This window comes from Setaria viridis, chromosome 7 (assembly GCF_005286985.2).
Source record: "Setaria viridis chromosome 7, Setaria_viridis_v4.0, whole genome shotgun sequence".
NCBI lineage: Eukaryota > Viridiplantae > Streptophyta > Magnoliopsida > Poales > Poaceae > Setaria > Setaria viridis.
In genome coordinates, this window is record NC_048269.2 from 22,247,634 (window position 1) to 22,268,284 (window position 20,651).

The following is a 20,651-nucleotide window of genomic DNA, read 5'->3' on the forward strand; positions in this document are numbered from 1 at the left end:
TGGAGGGGCTCGCTTGCGAATCCTAGAACGAGGAGGAGGACGAAGGTGGCCGGTGGTGCAGAAGTCATCAGCCGCGGTGGCGGTCGACGATGGCTCCAACCTTGCGGAGGAAGACCGACCCTGCGCCCTCGTATGGTGAGTTGATCCGACCCAAACTTGTGCAATTGGAGATGGATTGGTCCAATTAGTGCATGTTGGAAGGTATAAGATTCGATTTTGGAGGATGGAGATGACGAATTTAGGGTATCTTCCCATTGATTTAGGGTTTGGTTGGGGTTCTGTTGGGTTTTTTTTGTGGTGCTAAAGGAATCACCTATTCTTGCCTGTATAGGTGACAATCCCGACGAGTTCACAGCAAAGATTCATCATGGTGGTTTTTTTTGGGTTCGGGCACTTGAGGAGTTATTTTGATGGGAAGGTTAGTTGCTTTGATCATTGTGAAGTGGACACTTGGTCAACATTATGGCTGGATGATATTGTTGAGAATGTAGGTTACCCAATGTAACATCCGCAGAAATCACCAACAAAAATCATCCGTTAAAAATCACTTTCAAAATCTTTTTACCGCTGAGCTCCCGGATATCGAAAACTTTCCCGGCGATTTCGCCGTCCCGGCACCTAAGCCGACAGCCATCATCTTTACCCGTGCCCGTAAATCTCGTCGTGTGCCGTCGTCAGACCGCCGCGCGCGTGCTCCGACCGCGTGCCGCAATGGCCGCCGGTTCCCCCTCTTTCTTTCTCTGTTTCCTCCCTCTTTCTTTCTTTTTCCTCTTCCTTCTCCTTTGTTTTTCTTCTTCCTCCTCCTCTCTTCTTCTTCCTGGCGCCACTCCTCCCGGTTCCTGGCGCCATTTCCTTTGGACCCCCCCACCGGCGCATTTACTCCTCCCTGGCGCCACGCCGCCCGGCCGCCTCGGGCCGCGCCCCGCCGCTCGGCCGACCCCGCCGACCCCGCCTCCGGCCCCGCTCCGCACCACCCGACCCTGCCGATCCTGCCTCCGGGCCCGCTCCGCACCGCCCGACCCCGCCGACCCCTTCCCGCGCCCCTCCTGCGCCGGCCCCACCTCCGGCCCCGCTCCGCGCCGCCCGACCCCGCCGACCCCTTCCCGCGCCCCTCCTGCGCCGGCCCCATGTAACGCCCGTAAAATACACCCAGTTAAATCACCCGCTAAAAATGCTCTCCAAAAATTTTCCGACCGCCGAGCTCCGTCAAATCCTTTCCCTTCCGTCGGACCCGCCGTCCTGGCCCCGGCCCGTCAATTCTCCATTTTCCACTCCCCGTATTTTTCACCGCGTGCCCGTCAAATCCGTCATCGCGCGCAGACGAATCCCGCAATTTTCGCCATCTTTTTCCCCTCCCTTTCCTCCCTTTCCCTTCTTTTCTTCCTCTTCCTTTCCCTTCTCCTTTTTCCTTCTCTTTCTTCCTCCCCTTCTCCTTCTTCTCTCTCTTCTTCATTTCCCCTGCCCACTTGCGCCTGCACCCCCCACCTCCCCTGCCAGGCACGCGCGCCGAGGCGCCAGGCCGCGCACGCGCGCTGCCGCCCGCGCCGCCGTCCGCGCGCCGCCGCCCGCGCCGTCCGCGCCCGCGCCGCGCCGTGCCCGCGCCGCGTCACGTCGCCCGTGCCACGCCCGCTCGCGCCTTGGCGTCTAGCGCTTGGCTCGGTGCGTCGCGTCAAGTCGCCGGTCACCGGTCGCCGCCCCTGTGGCCTCGTCGACCACGCCGCCACGCCATCCACGAGCTCCACCACTCCGGCACGCCACCGGTCAAAAGTCCGGCCGCCATCATTACCTCGGCCCTCGCCCGCCCGCGCGCCGCCTATAAAAGGAGGGAGTCGAGCCTTCACCTCCACACCCTCACCACGAGCACCTTGCCTTCCTCCACTCCCACCACCAGAACGCCGACGGCCATTTCTCCTCTCAAGCTCCTGTTGTCTCTAGGAAGAAGAAGGGGTAAATCCCTCTCCTCGCGATCCAACCCACAAATTTCCCTGATTCGCGAACCAGTCCTCCCACCATTCCAAAAATAATTACAGATAGGCCCCTGCTCTCGCGGTTCAGTCCTAAACCCCGTATTAAAGCCCCTAATACTCCTTTAACCCGTCATTTCATGCGCCAAATTTCCTCCAATCCACCCCAAATTCGACCACAGCCTCCTCTCATATGTTTCCGCCGAGGCATATCAAAATCCCACGAAAATACCCTTCCTACCTATTTTTCGTTCATATTTCCTGTTCGGAGCTCATCGGGTAAAACCCTTTTCCTTTTTATTTATTGTGTGCTCGTTTGTGTGTGCCGTAGATCGCGGAGTACCCGAGGAGGAGCGCGAGGAGGAGTTCGACCGCGAGCCCGAGCCCGAGGACCAGTACCGCGAGCAGGAGCTCGCGGAAGGTTTTGAGAACGGCAAGTCCAATCTCACCCTTTGATGCATATTTAATACCCAGTTTTTCAGACACAACCTATTGGCCTGTTTTATAACATGCATATTGTTTTATCGCAAGACATGGTTGGATAGCCACCCCTTGATTGTTATGACTATTCCTTGATTGTCCCATATTTATCTCTAAATATGAGTTGCTCTGTTTAGATGATAAATACTGCTAGAACGCTTAGGAACTCATTATCCAAACTCAACCTGACTACACTTGATTACTCGAAAATTAATGTGTGAGTATGTTTAACTGAGGAGTTGGGTTTTTCGGGTGTAAAGAGAGGTGGTGGATGAGATGGATGGGTGTTTCTTGTGTGGAACGCCGGGTTGTTGTGCTCGTACCTCAGTGGTTGAGCAGAGTGGGAGATATCCATCTTGTCATGGCTAAGGACCGAGTTGATGTGTCATCTTGCCTAATTCCATCAGCGTACAACCACTCGACCGTTGTATGGGCAACGGCTTAGCATAAATCCCACTAGCTAAACTGCTAGGCTTCAGGTGTGCTGGCGAGCAACGGGAGGCCTTGGAAAAGGACTAAGCTCTTGGTGACTTAGGTCCCGGTTTCAGCCCCGTGGATGGGTTGCTAACCCCTTGAGCGCGTCCGTGTTGACTAGTCAGTGTTGGCTAAGGTGGGTAATGGCTTTGATAGGATCCGTACCGACACTAAGGTGATCGCGATACGGTACCCTACTTGTGGGAAAAGTGTACAACCTCTGCAGAGTTAAAACCTATCCGGGTAGCCGTGTCCACGGCATTGGATGAGTTACGGCTCGGTCACACAACTAGCTTTTGGGGATGACTGGTATTTTACTGCGTGTGTGGGTGTGTGGAATTTTGGAAGTGTCCGGCAGGTGTGCCGTGCGCTACGGCGGACGGGGAGTCCGGTAGCGATAAAACTTGGATCCTTTGTGTAGGATCAACCCCACTTGATATACGGTTTACTAAAATGTTTTCATGAAACTTCTTTAAAGTGGAACCCTGCATGTGTCTAAAATTCAGCTTTACTGCAAATAAACCATAGCTTATTCCTTGTTTATCCTTGTGCATACTCTGTTGTATCCCCCTCCGTGGATGGGGTTGGACTTGCTGAGTACTTTTGTACTCACCCTTGTGTTGTTACTTCAGAGGAGGATCCGGACTTCGTCGCCAAGGACTTCGAGTAGGAGGTTGCGTCTGCACCCAACGCTGCCTGCGGTGTTGGCCCTTTTTGCAGGATGCTTCCGCTGACGCTTAGCTCCGATTGCAGCCCGGAGTCCGACTGGACTGCAACTTGGATTTGTGTTGTTATCGCTTTAGTCTTGCTTTGGGTGTCGCTTGCCCGCCCGCTCCTTCGGGAGCTGTACGGTTTCTGAACTATCTGTTGAATAAATGTGTTATCAGCCTCCTGGGACTGATAATTTGGATCACATTTAGTCTCTACTTAGGTGGGGACGCTTCAGGTGGTATCAGAGCCGTCGTTGGCCGTAGGACGTAACCATTAGGACCGGAAAAGCCTTTTTGACCAAATTAAATGATTTACAAAATTTCTTGCTACCCCTGCTCAATTGCAAAACTGATTTACACCCCGATTCTTTCCAGATGACTGAAGAAGGATGGACCAACAGCCACTGCCTGGAGGAGCCCGGTTTTCCCAGGTTGCTGTTCGCCTGCATGGACCGCCTCGGGATTTACGAGCGCCCGGAGTACTCCAGCAGGGAGTATGAGGACCGTGGGACTCTCCGGTGCGAGATGACCATCTTTGTGGGCAGGAGCAGCCGCTTCCCCGACATTCAGCCTTGGAATGTGTCTGCCACTGGTTTCCGGCGGAAGGACACTTACCAGGCGGCAGCTCGGAAAGCCCTGCGCTACCTGTGCCAAATCTATGAGTGGCACATCGGACGCACACCGATGAGGTTCTACCCGCCTGTCAAGAAGAACCGCCCGGTTTAGCTGGCCCGGGTGAGGACTTTAGAAGGACGTGGACAGCGCGAGGATGACCCCACCGTGCTCCATATGGCTACCTATCTCCTCACTTTGGATGAACTCTGCGATGAGCAGGCCGCTCATTTGAAGCAGCAGATCCGCAGAGCCGAGGATGCCGAGATTATGGTGAGGAGGCTCCAGGTGAGATTGGCAGCAGCTGAGGCCCGAGCCGCGGCCGCCCAAAGCAATGAGGCCCTCGCCATCGAGGCCCTCAAGGAGGCCGAGGACCGGCACGCGCAGGCACTGAAGGAAGCCCACCGCTCGGACCGCACAAGGAGGAAGATGCGGATCGTGGAGGACGACGAGGCCCCGGTATTGGATGGAGTCCCTGTTGCCCAGGGGTCCGGAAAGCGGAATAGCCCCGATGCCACACCAGCACCACCGCCTTCGGAAAGGGACTCTGAGGTGGCCAATGAGCTCCCTCCCGCAGGTGGGACCCTGAGAGATGAGGTGCTGGCCCTCCTGATTCCGCTAGAAGACCACTCCGCGCAGTGTGCAGATTCGTCCCGCGAGTAGAATGCCCAGCCCAGAGTTTGCCCGAGGGAGTGGAGTCGTCATGGTCCGTGGTCCAAGTTGTGCTCCAGAAGCTGCCCCGAGTCTAGAGTTGTACCCCCCCAGTTGTGTTGTTGTACCGGTCGTGTAGCACGTGTTTTGGCCCTACCCCAAGTGTTGTAACCGCCCCGGCAAAATAATAAAATCATTTGTGCTTGTTGTTTGTTAGTCTGTGTGTTTGTCGACAGGAGGTGCATTCTGTCTCTTCGAAAATTCGAAATAATTAACTAAACATCACCTTAATATCCAAATCCAAGTCTCATGAAAGTTCACTCAATCTGTAGATGCCTCCCAAGCGTGCCACCAGGACCTCCCCGAGTCAAGCACGTGCCACTCCTAGTGCAGAAAGGCAGCAGGAAAGGCAGGGACCCCCACCAATAGTGCACCATGAGGAGCAGGAGGTAAATCAGCCCGAGGGCAGGGGAGAGAGTCAAGTGGGAGCACAGGAGCCACCGCCCCCACCGGTCATTGACCTGGTACAAGTCATGAACAACCAGACCCTTCTGCTTGAAGCCTTGGCCAATGCCATCACTCGCCAGAGGCCCCGCGGACAGGGTATGAATGAGAAGCTGACAGACTTCCTCCGCACCAAGCCGCCCACTTTTGGTGGGTCCATCAACCCCCTGGACGCAGATGACTGGCTGCGGGTCATTAAGAGGAAGCTAGAGCCATTCGGCTGTGAGGGCAGGGACAAAGTTCTCCTGGCTGCGCACCAGCTCACTGGGACTGCTTTAGCTTGGTGGGAAAACTACTGCACGGCCGCCCAGGATGCCTCCACTATCACCTGGGATGAGTTTGTGACAGAGTTCCGCCGCTATCACATTCCTGCGGCTACCATGAAGCGCAAGGCGGATGAATTCCGTGAACTGCGTCAGGGCAACAAGTCAGTGGAGGAGTACACCTATCAGTTCATGGAGTTGGCTCGCTATGCTCCAGAAGAAGTAGACAAGGATGAGAAGAAGCAAGACATGTTCAAGAAGGGCTTGAACGCGGAACTGAGGACCCTGCTTACTCCTCAGATTTACCCTGACTTCAACACCCTGATGAACATGGCTATTCTGACTGAGAGAGCCAAGGCAGATGAAAGGAGGGACAACAAGCGCCGATTCCTGGACAGCAAGGCCCACCAGCAGGACAGGTTCCAGAAACCAAGAAGCTTTGGTTACCCCATGCCCAGGTTCCAAGCTCCCATGCAGTACCAGACCCAGTCTCAAGCCTCCGGTTCCCATCAGACCAATGCCCCATTCAGAAGCCAGAACCCTGTCAAGGCCCCACAGAACAGCGCCAGTCAGGTCACCAACAACGGCAGGGCATGCTTCAACTGCCGTGAGCCAGGGCATTTCATTGCCAACTGCCCCTACGCCAACAAGCCAGCTGCATCAGCCTTCTCCAACGCAGTGACTGGACCAAGGGTAGCAGTGTCAGGAGCCAACCGTGTTCCCGTCCACAGCAACAACCCCGGCAACAACAACAACAACAGCCAGCAGATGAGGCAGCCCCAGCAGTCGTTTGGACGAGCCCGCGTCAACCACATCAGCGCGCAAGAGGCTCAGGAAGCTCAGGGCGTGGTACTCGGTGAGTTTCTAGTCAGCTCAGTATTGGCAACAGTACTCTTCGATTCTGGAGCATCACATTCATTTATATCATCAAGCTTTGTGGATAAGCACCACATACCTACAGTACTACTAAAGGTACCCCTAATAACCTGGACGCCTGGAGCCGACATCCAGTGTCGACTAGGTTGTTCCCGGGTAAGGATCAATTTAAGTGGGGTAGAATTCCAAGCAGATCTAGTAGTACTTAAGTCTAAAGGAATAGATGTGATCCTTGGAATGGATTGGTTAAGCCTACATGATGGACACATAGGATGTGCTGATAAGGTAGTGCGCCTAATTAATCAGGATGGCGTACAAGTAACCTGCCACACCCGAGGAAGTGGGCCTGACCCAATGGTTTTTAGCATGGAAGCCAAAGCCATAGAAGGAGTTCCGGTAGTGAGTGAATACCCGGATGTTTTTCCTGAGGAACTACCTGGAATGCCCCCGGATAGGGATATAGAATTTGTGATCGACCTTATCCCTGGAACCTCCCCTATAGCCAAGAGGCCCTATAGAATGGCAGCATCTGAGTTAGCAGAGCTGAAGAAACAGCTAGGTGAACTACAGCAGAGTGGCTTTATCAGACCTAGCTCATCCCCATGGGGAGCCCCAGTACTCTTCGTCAAGAAGAAGGATGGAAGCATGAGGATGTGCGTGGATTATCGCGCACTGAATGAGGTCACCATCAAGAATAAATACCCCCTTCCCAGAATAGATGACCTATTTGACCAGTTAAAAGGAGCCAAGTACTTCTCCAAGATAGATTTGAGATCAGGGTACCACCAGCTCAAGATTAAGGAAAGTGATATCCCGAAGACAGCTTTTGTTACCCGGTATGGCCAGTTTGAATTCACAGTGATGTCCTTTGGACTAACCAATGCCCCTGCTTATTTCATGAATCTCATGAATAAGGTGTTTATGGAGGAGCTAGACAAGTTTGTCGTGGTCTTCATCGACGACATACTTATTTACTCCAAGAGTGTCCAAGAGCATGAGCAACATCTGCGAGTAGTGCTGGAGAAATTGAGAGCCCACCGACTTTATGCTAAATTCAGTAAATGTGAATTTTGGCTAGAGAAGGTGGCATTTCTTGGTCACATTTTGACCGCAGAAGGAGTAGCAGTCGACCCCGAGAAGGTGGAAGCCGTCTCCAACTGGCAGCAGCCCACAATGTTAGTGAAATCAGGAGTTTTCTGGGTTTAGCCGGGTACTATCGGAGGTTCATTGAAGGATTTTCCAAGATAGCCCGACCTATGACAGAGCTACTCAGAAAGGACAAGAAATTCAATTGGACTGAGGCATGTGAGAGGAGTTTTCAGGAACTGAAGAGAAAATTAACGACCGCCCCAGTGTTAACCCTACCGGATATCCAGCGAGACTTCGTCATTTATTGTGACGCTTCTCGCCAAGGGTTAGGGTGTGTCCTGATGCAAGATGGGAAGGTAGTAGCATATGCCTCTCGTCAACTTAAACCCCATGAACAAAATTACCCCACCCATGATCTGGAATTTGCAGCCGTAGTGCATGCCCTCAAGATCTGGAGGCACTACTTGATCGGAAACAAGTGTGAGATTTACACTGACCACAAGAGCCTAAAATATATCTTCACCCAACCAGATCTGAATTTGAGACAAAGAAGATGGTTAGAATTGGTCAAGGATTATAATCTGGAAATTCATTACCACCCCGGTAAGGCCAATGTGGTAGCGGATGCATTAAGCAGGAAATCCTATGGGCAGATCGGACCTAAGGACCCTCACTTACAGGAGGAAATGGCCCGATTAAATGTGCACATCATTCCCCAGGATACCAGCCGCAAGCTAAGTGTTCAGCCCACCCTGGAAGAAAGAATCCGAGAGGCCCAAGGCTCGGACCCGGACCTGGTGAGGATTCGCAGGCAAACCGGAGAAAACAAAGCCCCAGACTTCAGAGTGGATGAAAAGGGAACCTTGTGGTACAAGGATAGGATTTGTGTACCCAAGGAAGGTGAATTCCGGCAAACCATCATGGATGAGGCCCATAACTCAGCATATTCCATCCACCCGGGATCCACCAAGATGTACATGGACTTAAAGCAGAAGTACTGGTGGAACGGGATGAAGGCGGACATAGCCCAGTTCGTCGCTCACTGCGATATTTGCCAAAGAGTTAAGGCCGAACATCAGAAGCCAGCCGGGTTACTGCAACCACTACCCATTCCAGTTTGGAAATGGGACGAGATTGGCATGGATTTTGTGGTGGGATTGCCCAAGACTCAGAAAGGGAATGACTCCATATGGGTGATAGTGGACCGACTCACTAAGGTTGCCCACTACTTGCCCGTACGGACCACCTATGGTGGAGAAAAGCTAGCGAGGCTCTATGTGGACAACCTAGTGAAGTTGCATGGTGTACCTAGCAGAATTGTTTCGGATAGAGGGACCCAGTTTACCTCTAGATTCTGGAAGAGTCTTCATAAGGCTATGGGTACCAAACTGGACTTTAGTTCAGCCTACCATCCCAGACCGATGGCCAAACAGAGAGAGTAAATCAGATCATGGAAGACATGTTGAGGGCATGTGTCCTTACTTATGGCAAGGATTGGGAGCAGAGTCTACCATATGCAGAGTTCTCATACAACAACAGTTACCAAGCCAGCTTAGGCATGTCACCGTTTGAGGCTCTCTATGGAAGAAAGTGCAGGACCCCGTTGATGTGGTCAGAAGTGGGAGAGCGCACCCTGGTAGGACCTGCCTTTATTAAGGAAGCAGAAGAGCGAGTAGCTGAAATACGAGAGAAGTTGAAAGCAGCACAGTCTAGACAGAAGAGCTACTCAGATAAGAGGAGACGAGAGTTGATTTTCAGTGAGGGGGACTTCGTGTACCTTAAGGTCTCTCCGATCCGAGGTACCCAGAGGTTCCAAGTGCAAGGAAAGCTGGCCCCTCGGTATATCGGACCATACAAGGTACTGAAAAGAATTGGAGCGGTAGCCTACCGTATTCAGCTGCCCGAAGAAATGTCGGACATCCACCCGGTATTTCATGTGTCCCAGCTAAGAAAATGCCTGAGAGTACCAGAGGAGCAGGTACTGGTGGAAACCATAGATTTGCAGAAGGATCTGCGATATCAGGAAGTACCCGTCAAGATTCTGGACACCGTCACCAGGAGGACAAGGAATTTAGCAGTACGAATTTGCAGAGTTCAATGGAGTCGGCATGGTGAGGAAGAAGCCACTTGGGAACGCGAGGATGCGTTAAAGAAGGAATTTCCCCATCTGTTCAGGACTCAGCCGAATCTCGAGGACGAGATTCAATTTAAGTGGGGTAGGTTTGTAACGCCCGTAAAATACACCCAGTTAAATCACCCGCTAAAAATGCTCTCCAAAAATTTTCCGACCGCCGAGCTCCATCAAATCCTTTCCCTTCCGTCGGACCCGCCGTCCTGGCCCCGGCCCGTCAATTCTCCATTTTCCACTCCCCGTATTTTTCGCCGCGTGCCCGCCAAATCCGTCATCACGCGCAGACGAATCCCGCAATTTTCGCCATCTTTTTCCCCTCCCTTTCCTCCCTTTCCCTTCTTTTCTTCCTCTTCCTTTCCCTTCTCCTTTTTCCTTCTCTTTCTTCCTCCCCTTCTCCTTCTTCTCTCTCTTCTTCATTTCCCCTGCCCACTTGCGCCTGCACGCCCCACCTCCCCTACCAGGCACGCGCGCGCTGGGCCGCGCGCCGCGTCGGGCCGCGCGCCCGCGCGCGCCCGCGCCCGCGCCCGCGAGCGCCCGCCGCCGCGCCGCCCGCCCCGCGCGCGCCGCCACGCCGCGCTGCGCCCGCGCCGCGTCACGTCGCCCGTGCCACGCCCGCTCGCGCCTTGGCGTCTAGCGCTTGGCTCGGTGCATCGCGTCGTGTCGCCGGTCACCGGTCGCCGCCTCTGTGGCCTCGTCGACCACGCCGCCACGCCATCCACGAGCTGGACCACTCCGGCACGCCACCGGTCAAAAGTCCGGCCGCCATCATTACCTCGGCCCTCGCCCGCCCGCGCGCCGCCTATAAAAGGAGGGAGCCGAGCCTTCACCTCCACACCCTCACCACGAGCACCTTGCCTTCCTCCACTCCCACCACCAGAACGCCGAAGGCCATTTCTCCTCTCAAGCTCCTGTTGTCTCTAGGAAGAAGAAGGGGTAAATCCCTCTCCTCGCGATCCAACCCACAAATTTCCCTGATTCGCGAACCAGTCCTCCCACCATTCCAAAAATAATTACAGATAGGCCCCTGCTCTCGCGGTTCAGTCCTAAACCCCGTATTAAAGCCCCTAATACTCCTTTAACCCGTCATTTCATGCGCCAAATTTCCTCCAATCCACCCCAAATTCGACCACAGCCTCCTCTCATATGTTTCCGCCGAGGCATATCAAAATCCCACGAAAATACCCTTCCTACCTATTTTTCGTTCATATTTCCTGTTCGGAGCTCATCGGGTAAAACCCTTTTCCTTTTTATTTATTGTGTGCTCGTTTGTGTGTGCCGTAGATCACGGAGTACCCGAGGAGGAGCGCGAGGAGGAGTTCGACCGCGAGCCCGAGCCCGAGGACCAGTACCGCGAGCAGGAGCTCGCGGAAGGTTTTGAGAACGGCAAGTCCAATCTCACCCTTTGATGCATATTTAATACCCAGTTTTTCAGACACAACCTATTGGCCTGTTTTATAACATGCATATTGTTTTATCGCAAGACATGGTTGGATAGCCACCCCTTGATTGTTATGACTATTCCTTGATTGTCCCATATTTATCTCTAAATATGAGTTGCTCTGTTTAGATGATAAATACTGCTAGAACGCTTAGGAACTCATTATCCAAACTCAACCTGACTACACTTGATTACTCGAAAATTAATGTGTGAGTATGTTTAACTGAGGAGTTGGGTTTTTCGGGTGTAAAGAGAGGTGGTGGATGAGATGGATGGGTGTTTCTTGTGTGGAACGCCGGGTTGTTGTGCTCGTACCTCAGTGGTTGAGCAGAGTGGGAGATATCCATCTTGTCATGGCTAAGGACCGAGTTGATGTGTCATCTTGCCTAATTCCATCAGCGTACAACCACTCGACCGTTGTATGGGCAACGGCTTAGCATAAATCCCACTAGCTAAACTGCTAGGCTTCAGGTGTGCTGGCGAGCAACGGGAGGCCTTGGAAAAGGACTAAGCTCTTGGTGACTTAGGTCCCGGTTTCAGCCCCGTGGATGGGTTGCTAACCCCTTGAGCGCGTCCGTGTTGACTAGTCAGTGTTGGCTAAGGTGGGTAATGGCTTTGATAGGATCCGTACCGACGCTAAGGTGATCGCGATACGGTACCCTACTTGTGGGAAAAGTGTACAACCTCTGCAGAGTTAAAACCTATCCGGGTAGCCGTGTCCACGGCATTGGACGAGTTACGGCTCGGTCACACAACTAGCTTTTGGGGATGACTGGTATTTTACTGCGTGTGTGGGTGTGTGGAATTTTGGAAGTGTCCGGCAGGTGTGCCGTGCGCTACGGCGGACGGGGAGTCCGGTAGCGATAAAACTTGGATCCTTTGTGTAGGATCAACCCCACTTGATATACGGTTTACTAAAATGTTTTCATGAAACTTCTTTAAAGTGGAACCCTGCATGTGTCTAAAATTCAGCTTTACTGCAAATAAACCATAGCTTATTCCTTGTTTATCCTTGTGCATACTCTGTTGTATCCCCCTCCGTGGATGGGGTTGGACTTGCTGAGTACTTTTGTACTCACCCTTGTGTTGTTACTTCAGAGGAGGATCCGGACTTCGTCGCCGAGGACTTCGAGTAGGAGGTTGCGTCTGCACCCAACGCTGCCTGCGGTGTTGGCCCTTTTTGCAGGATGCTTCCGCTGACGCTTAGCTCCGATTGCAGCCCGGAGTCCGACTGGACTGCAACTTGGATTTGTGTTGTTATCGCTTTAGTCTTGCTTTGGGTGTCGCTTGCCCGCCCGCTCCTTCGGGAGCTGTACGGTTTCTGAACTATCTGTTGAATAAATGTGTTATCAGCCTCCTGGGACTGATAATTTGGATCACATTTAGTCTCTACTTATGTGGGGACGCTTCACCCCACCTCCGTCCCCGCTCCACGCCGCCCGCCGCCGGCCCCTACCTCTCCTCCGGTGCCGCCCGCCGCACGCCACCGTTGCCGTGCCGCCGTCCCCGCGACACCCACCTCCGGCGCCCGAGCCCCTACCGCCGGCCCGGCCCCCACCCCCACGCCGCACACCGCCGGTCGCCCGGTCCCCCACCGCCGGCCGCCCCTCGCCGGCCTATAAAAAGGGCCGCTCGCCCGGCCTCCCTTGCCACTCCACCTCCGCTCAGCTCGCCACCCCAACCTACTCCACTCGCCAAGCGCCGCCGCCACCAGTACCTCCACCGCTGCCTCCACCGAACCACCGCCGGCCGCCCCTTCCCTATCCGAAGCTCCAAGGTATCGGGCAAAATGGAGCCCCCACGGCCTCCTCTAGCCTCTCCCACCGCCTCCCCTCGCCGTCGGCGAGCCTGGGCCGCCGCCCTAGGCCGGCCGCCCCTCCCTTCCATCTCCTCTGTTCCGGTACAGAGAGAAGGGAAGAAGAAACCCCTCCTTTCCGATCTAACCCCAAGGAATCTATTATTCGTGAAACAGTCCTTCCACCACTCTCATAAACCTATTCGCGGATAAGCCCGTCCACCTTCAAAATTATTTATAAATAGGTCCCTGGTTTATTATAAATCAGTCCTAAACCTCCGTTTAAGCCCCTAATTCATGTTTAACCCGTCATTTCATGCGCCAAACTTCCTCCAATTAATCCCAAATTTCACCACTTCATCCTCCAAAATACTTTCGCCGATCCATATCCAAATTTCCCAAAAATAATCTTTCTACCTATTTTCCGTTCACATTTTCTGTTCAGAGCTCACGGTTAAAAACCGTTCTTTCTTTTATTTATTTGTGTGTCCGTTTGTGTGTGCCGTAGATCGCGGATTGCCCGAGGAGGATCCCGAGGAGGAGTTTGACCGCGAGCCCGAGCTCGAGGACCAGCAGCACGAGCCGGAATTCCCGGAAGGCTTTGAAGACGGCAAGTCCAATCTCACCCTTTGATGCATATTTAATACCTAGTTTTTCAAACACAACCCATTGGCCTGTTTTTACAAAATGCATATTATTTCATCGCAAGACATGGTTGGATAGCCACCCCTTGATTGTTATGAACATTCCTTGTTATCCTATGGTTGTCTCTAAATATGATTTGCTCTATTTGGTCGATAGCCACCGCTAGAAAGCTTAGGAAATTACTATTTAAATACAATCACCACTACCCTTATGTTTTCAAAAAATAAACGTGTGTGTGTGCAAGTAAGGAAAATGACTTTCTGGGTTCATTGGAAAAAGGATGTGTAGACAGGATGGATGGGTAGTCCTTGTGTGGGATGCCAGGATGTCGTGCTCGTACCTTAGTGGTTGAGCAATGTCGGGAGATATCCATCTTGTCATGGTTAAGGACCGAGTTGATGTGTCATCTTGCCTAATTCCACCATCGTGCAACCACTCGACCGTTGTATGGGCAACGGCTTAGCATAAATCCCACTAGCTGAACTGTTAGCCGTCAGGGGTGCTGGTGAGCAACGGGAGCCCATGGAAAAGGAGTAAGATCTTGGTGACTTAGGTCCCGGTTACGGTCTCGTGGATGAGTCGTGAACCCCTTGTGTGCTTCCGTGAGGGCTAGCCAGTCTTAGCTAAGGTGGGTAATGGCTTTGTTAGGATCCGCACCGGCACTAAGGTGATCGTGCTGCGGTACCCTACTTGTGGGAAAAGTGTACAACCTCTGCAGAGTTAAAACCTATCCGGGTAGCCGTGTCCACGGCATTGGACGAGTTACGGCTTGGTCACATAACTAGCACTTGGGCATGGATGGTGTGTGTGTGTGTGTGTGTGTGAGTTGAATTTTGGAAGAGTCCGGCAGTTGTGCCATGCGCTATGGCGGACGGGGAGTCCGATAGCGATAAAAACTTGGATCCTTTGTGTAGGATCAACCCCACTCCTTGCTCGGTTACTAAAGAAAAGTTTTACAAAAATTTATTTGAAAACGAGCCTATGCATGTGTTGAAAATCTAGCTTTATTGCAAATAAACCCTAGCCTATCCTTGTTATATCCTGTGCATATACTTGTTTGTATCCCCCTCCGTGGATGGGGTTGGACTTGTTGAGTACGTTCGTACTCACCCTTGCTCCGTTACTACAGAGGAAGACCCTGACTTCATCGCTGAAGACCTTGAGTAGAGGTTGTGTCCGCACCCGACGCTGCCTGTGGTGTTGGCCTTTCTAAGATGCTGCTGCTGCCGTGTAGTCCCGAGTGCTGTCTTTTGGCAGTCGCTTGGTTAGCCGCTGTTGTTTATTTGCTTCTTATCGCTGCGTGGCTCTCACGCCCACTCCCTCGGGAGTTGTACGGTAACTGAATTATCTGTCGAATAAATGTGCTATCAGCCTCCTGGGACTGATATTTGTATCACATTTAGTCTCTACTTATGTGGGGACGCTTCACCCAAAGACACCAAATTTGAAGTATTATTGGTTGCTACCAGGGAATAAAATTGCTAATGGCCTGAGAGTGATAGTTGGTGATGCAGACACAAATGCTATGTGTTTAGTGGTGGATAGGATTAAGAATTTGGTAGTGTGTTTGGACCATGATGATATTGTTATTAGTGGTCCTTGGGATGATGTTACAGTGAACCTAATTGCAGAACTTCCAAGGGTACTGAGCCCTGTCAGGGTGTAGCACATTGAGAAGAATGATAGAGAGAAGCTACTAGAATTTTAAAGGAATCTAAGTTCATGTCAAAGTACTCATGCTGATGAAGAGGAAGACAATGTTTCTGATCAACATAGTGAAGACTCTGATTTCTTTGACAGTGATAATGAAGTTGATGGAGATGATGACCTATTTGTTGATCATGTGGATGTAATGGATGAGGGAATCTTTAGGTCCAAGAATACTACCAGAGCAAAGAAGGCCAAGGGGAGTAGGCTGAAGGGGGAAGAGCATTCATTGGCAGCGGAGTTGTCATCTAATGATTATTATGAGGAGTTTTTGCTTCCAAGTGATGACATAGATGCACAAGTGAATATAAAGTCAAGTACATTCAGACCAAAAGATTTAAGTAGTCCTGTATTCAAGGTGGGCATGGTATTTGAGTCAATGGTGAAACTGAGAACAACAATTACTGAGTATAGTCTAAAGAATCGGGTAGAAATCAAATTGCCAAGAAATAAGAACAAAAGGCTTAGGGCTCACTGTGCAGAAGGCTGCCCTTGAAATTTCTATGCATCATATGACAGTAGAATGAAGGCTATTACAATGAAGACATATGCTGGATGACATAACGGTCAAAAGGAATGGGTTCTGAAGAAGTGTACTGCAAATTTCTAGCTGACAAGTACCTTGAATCATTCAGAACTAATCACAACATGAGTATCTCCAACTTTGCAAAAACAGTTCAGAAAGATTGGAATTTGACTCCTTCAAAAACCAAGTTGGCCAGAGTTAGAAGGTTAGCAACAAGAAAAATATATGGTGATGAAAGTTAGCAATATAACCAACTTTAGGATTATGCCCATGAGCTCAGGAGAAAGTAATCCAGGCAGCTCATTTTTTCTAAACCTTCTTAATGGCCATTTCTCTACATGCTACATATCTAGATCCGTGCAAAAGAGGATTTTTGCTCTGGCTGCAGGCCTTTGATTTGTCTTGATGGCTGCCACATCAAAACTAAATTTGGAGGCCAGATACTAACCATTGTGTGCATTGATCCCGATGATTGCATATACCCAATTGCTCTAGCTGTGGTGGACGTTGAATCAAAGGACACATGGAAGTGGTTCCTTGAGACCTTGAAGCAAGATTTGGGCATTATGAACACTTATCCTTGGACTATCATGACCAACAAATAGAAGGTGTTTCACCAATCTTACAATTTTCTTTATTATAACTTACTATCTTTTTTCATCAATATTGCATTTTCCTTGTTATTTCAGGGTTTAATTCCTGTTGTTCAAGAAGTTTTTTCTGAGTCGGAGCATCACTTTTGTGTTAGACATCTATACTCAAATTTCAAGGATGCAGGATTCAAAGGTGAGATTTTGAAGAACCAGTTATGGACATGTGCAAGGGCTAGTACAGTATCAAAGTTTGAGCACCACATGGGCAAGATGAAGGAGTTGAATGAAGATGTCTATAATTGGTTGCAGAGAATGCCTACAAACACATGGGTAAGAGCATACTTTGCAGAATTTCCCAAGTCTGACATCTTGTTGAACAATAATTGTGAAGTTTTCAACAAATATATTCTAAAAGCAAGGGAGATGCCAATTCTAAGTATGTTTGAAAGGATCAAGCAATAACTTATGACTACATACCACAACAAGCAACAAGAGTTGGCTGATCAATTTGCAGGGCGCATTTGTCCAAAGATAAGGAAGAAACTAGCCAAGAATACAGAGTATGCTAATGTTTCCTATGCATTTCCAGCTGGAAGAGGGGGTGTGGTTCCAAGTTCTTGACAGAGATTTCCAATACATAGTCAACATTATAAACAAGGAATGTGAATGTAGGAAGTGGAATCTGACTGGTATCCCATGTCAACATGCCATCTCTTGCTTAAGGCATGAGAGGATTCCACCTGAGAACATGGTTCATGACTGCTACACACTGTAAGCTATCAACAAGACCTATGAGACCAACATCATGCCATGTAGAGATAAGAGCACATGGGATCATGTTGATGGTCCTGAAGTCAGAGCACTTGTTTATGAGAAGAAAGTAGGTAGGCCAAGAAGGTGCAGGAAGAAGATAGTAGGTAGGCCAAGAAGGTGCAGGAGGAAGGAACCCTCTGAAATCTAGGAAAGGAATGGACCTAAACTATCCAAGCATGGAGTGATCATCACATGCAGCTACTGCAAATAAGAAAATCATAATGCAAAAGGTTGTTTCTTTAAGAAAAACGGCATCAGACCTAAAGACTATGATCTAGAGGTGCATGGCATTAATCCACAAGCTCCACCAGCTCCAACAAATGATGTTGATAGCCCACCAGCTCCAACACAGGATGAACCAGTAATGGTATCACCAGTTCCAGAGGTAATATATGAAACCTGTGTTTTTTTCCCACATTCTTAAGATGCTCCCAATGGTTTTCTTCCCATTGGATGAATCAGTAATGGAGTTGCTGATTGGTGTTTATGAAGGATCTTCTAACTTCCTAATGGTTTTCTCAAGATGCTCCAAGGCATTATACTTGCAGTCAACTGACACAAGATGCATCTGCACCAGCTTACTCCAATTTGATGCCACATCTTAGCTCCACCATGCTTCTGCAAATGATGGAGTAGGTAAACATGATAGTTTAACCTTGTTTATTTCCATCTTTTTGTCACAACCATTAATATCAACATATTCCTTTCTGTGCTTGAGGGATATGGGTACCCCATGGGTCCCCACCAACTATAATACTAGTCGGACCTGATAAGTAGGCCCGCCCGACTAGGGCATGCGGGCCGACGACATGAAGTTACTTGGAGTACACGTCAAGGAAACAAGACTGTCCAAATCTACCCGGACATTGTGGGACGCGTTTTGTAGTCCGACTTAGATTGCTTTTCATGTAAAGACCGAGTAGATTAGATTCAAACCGACTTGTAATCCTTAGTCATCCACCTATATAAGGCGGTCAAGGGCAACCCCCCAAGAACATCGATCGAATCATTGAGCAATACAATCCACCAAAATACAGGACGAATGGTATTACTCTCTGGAGGTCCGAACCTGTCTAAACTCTCGTGTCTCTTTGTGTTCTTGCGATCACCTTCGAGTTCTTGGTTTCGCAATTGCCCTCACCTACAAATCAACCACTTGGGGAACCCCCTAGTGCACTACCGGGCTTATAAATCCAACAGTTGGCGCGCCAGGTAGGGGTGATTGCGAGATCCTTTTTGCGACCTCGATGGCATCCCTTCCCAGCGTTGTCTTCCCGGAGCATGAAGGACTTATAAGCCGCAAAAAGGAAATCCTTCGTGCTCTCGGGGAAGACAACGCCGGGACGGGATGCCATCGAGGTCGCAAAAAGGATGTCGCAATCACTCCTACCTGTCGCACCAACTATCAAATTTATAAGCCTGACAGTCCATCAGAGGGTTCCCTAAGTGGTTGATTTATAGGTGAGGGCGATTGCGAAACCAAGAACTTGAAGGTGATCGTGAGAACACAAAGATACACAAGGGTTTAGACAGGTTCGGGCCTCCAGAGAGTAATACACTTCGTCCTGTATTTTGGTGGATTGTATTGCTCAATAATTCGATCGATGTCCTCGGGGGGTGGCCTTGGCCGCCTTATATAAGCTGACGACCAAGGATTACAAGTCGGCTTGAATCTAATCTACTCAGTCTTTACATGGAAAGCAATCTGAGTCGGACTACAAAACGCGTCCCACGATGTTCGAGTAGGTTTGGACAGTCTTGTTGCCTTGACGTGTATTCCAAGTAACTTCATGTCCTTGGCCCACACGCCCTGGTCGGGCGGACCCACTTGTTAGGTCCGACTAGTATCCTAGTCGGTGGGGACCCATGGGGTACCCATATCCCTCAGTGCTACCTTCAGCATGGATCACAATCACAATCTTCGCCTATGCCTCCTCGGCCACTGCCAGACTCTGCTTTCATCACATCAAATTGATCAATTGCAAGACCTACTCGTTTAACAACTTCAACAAACCAAGGCAAGGCTACAACAAGGAAGAGGAAGGTAGCACCTACCAAGAAGAAAGGCGATGCTGCAGCAAACAAGAAGGCAGCAACATCAAAGAGTTGATGTGCAAACAAGAAGCTGCCTTTTCTTTTTGGTCATCTTTTGTTGATGAAAGTGAACACATATCTTTGGATGTGCTCAGTTGTAAATGACAGTGAACAAAACCGTCACTTTTGCTCTTTTGGCAATGGCTAGTTCTGAAATGCAGTTGTATATAAGCAATGATCAGCATGAACTATAATAGGTTAGCACCAAAACTATGTTGGATGCTATGGGTTTAACAATATCTATCAATTTCAGTGAACTTAATTCCTGTCAACTTCTGAAATTTAGTGCCTTCTATAGATTTCTGTTAACATCTATCAGATTCTGACAATTCATAATGATACATTTGAGCATTTCATAGAACATCAAACATTATCATTCATTCATTTTTTTCAAATTTCATACACCCGTATCAGTACACAACATCAACCTCTCCTGAAGATTACATACATATTGCAATTGCACTCACAGCTACCAAACATCTCAACAACACAACAATGTGCCTAACAAATTCTATGAGAATGTCCATCTTATCCTCATGAACTTGTCCTGTATCTTTGGTTATGATTTAGACCTCTTGTTTTTGTCATGAATTTGTCCTGCAGTTGTTTCTGTGCTCTTTTGAGGCCTGCAGCTCGACAGCAGCAGCTTACCTGCTTCTTTCACCGACCTGACTCCACTGTAGCTTTAGCATGTACACCAGGCATATGTTTGCTTGCCAAGTTCGAGCACCACCAATCACCGATCGAGCTTGGAAATTAAGTGCGTGACATCTTAGTTCAGAGCAAGAAATTGCTGCCAAGAAGCTTACATGCTTCTTTCACCGAGCACAGAGCACAAAGCTCACTACGAGCTCTGTTAGATGCCCTGCCTCGTCCTGCGGCGGGGAATTAGGCTTGGGCTCGGGCTCCACTACTGCCAAGCAAATTGGGCTCGGGCTGCAACTTCTGCAGCAAATCGGGCTGGGGCGGGGAATCGGGTGGCGGCGGCGGCGACGACGGGGAATCGGGCGGCGGCAGAGGCGAATCGAGCTGCTGCGGTGGCGAATCGGGCTACGGCGCTGCAGGGGCTGGGATGCTGGGTCTACGGAGAGGAGAAAGGGAATCAGGGACTGAGTCCATTGGTGTAATTATTAAGGGGCCTATATGCAAAAAAACCACCCCTGGGTCGTCAGCGTCCAACGTGGCGTGCCACGTGCGCAAGCGAGTCTGGTCCGAGCCCATTAGGACGCGTGTCGATGCTCAGGCCTAGATATTGCAGCTAGATGTGTATTTTTTAAATGCAGGAA

General features: G+C 50.3%; 1 pseudogene; it reads left to right on the forward strand.

Annotated features, from left to right (window-relative positions):
• The first annotated feature begins 89 nt into the window (after window positions 1-89).
• Window positions 90-17,827, forward strand: LOC140223477 (uncharacterized; annotated as a pseudogene).
• Window positions 17,828-20,651: the final 2,824 nt, after the last annotated feature.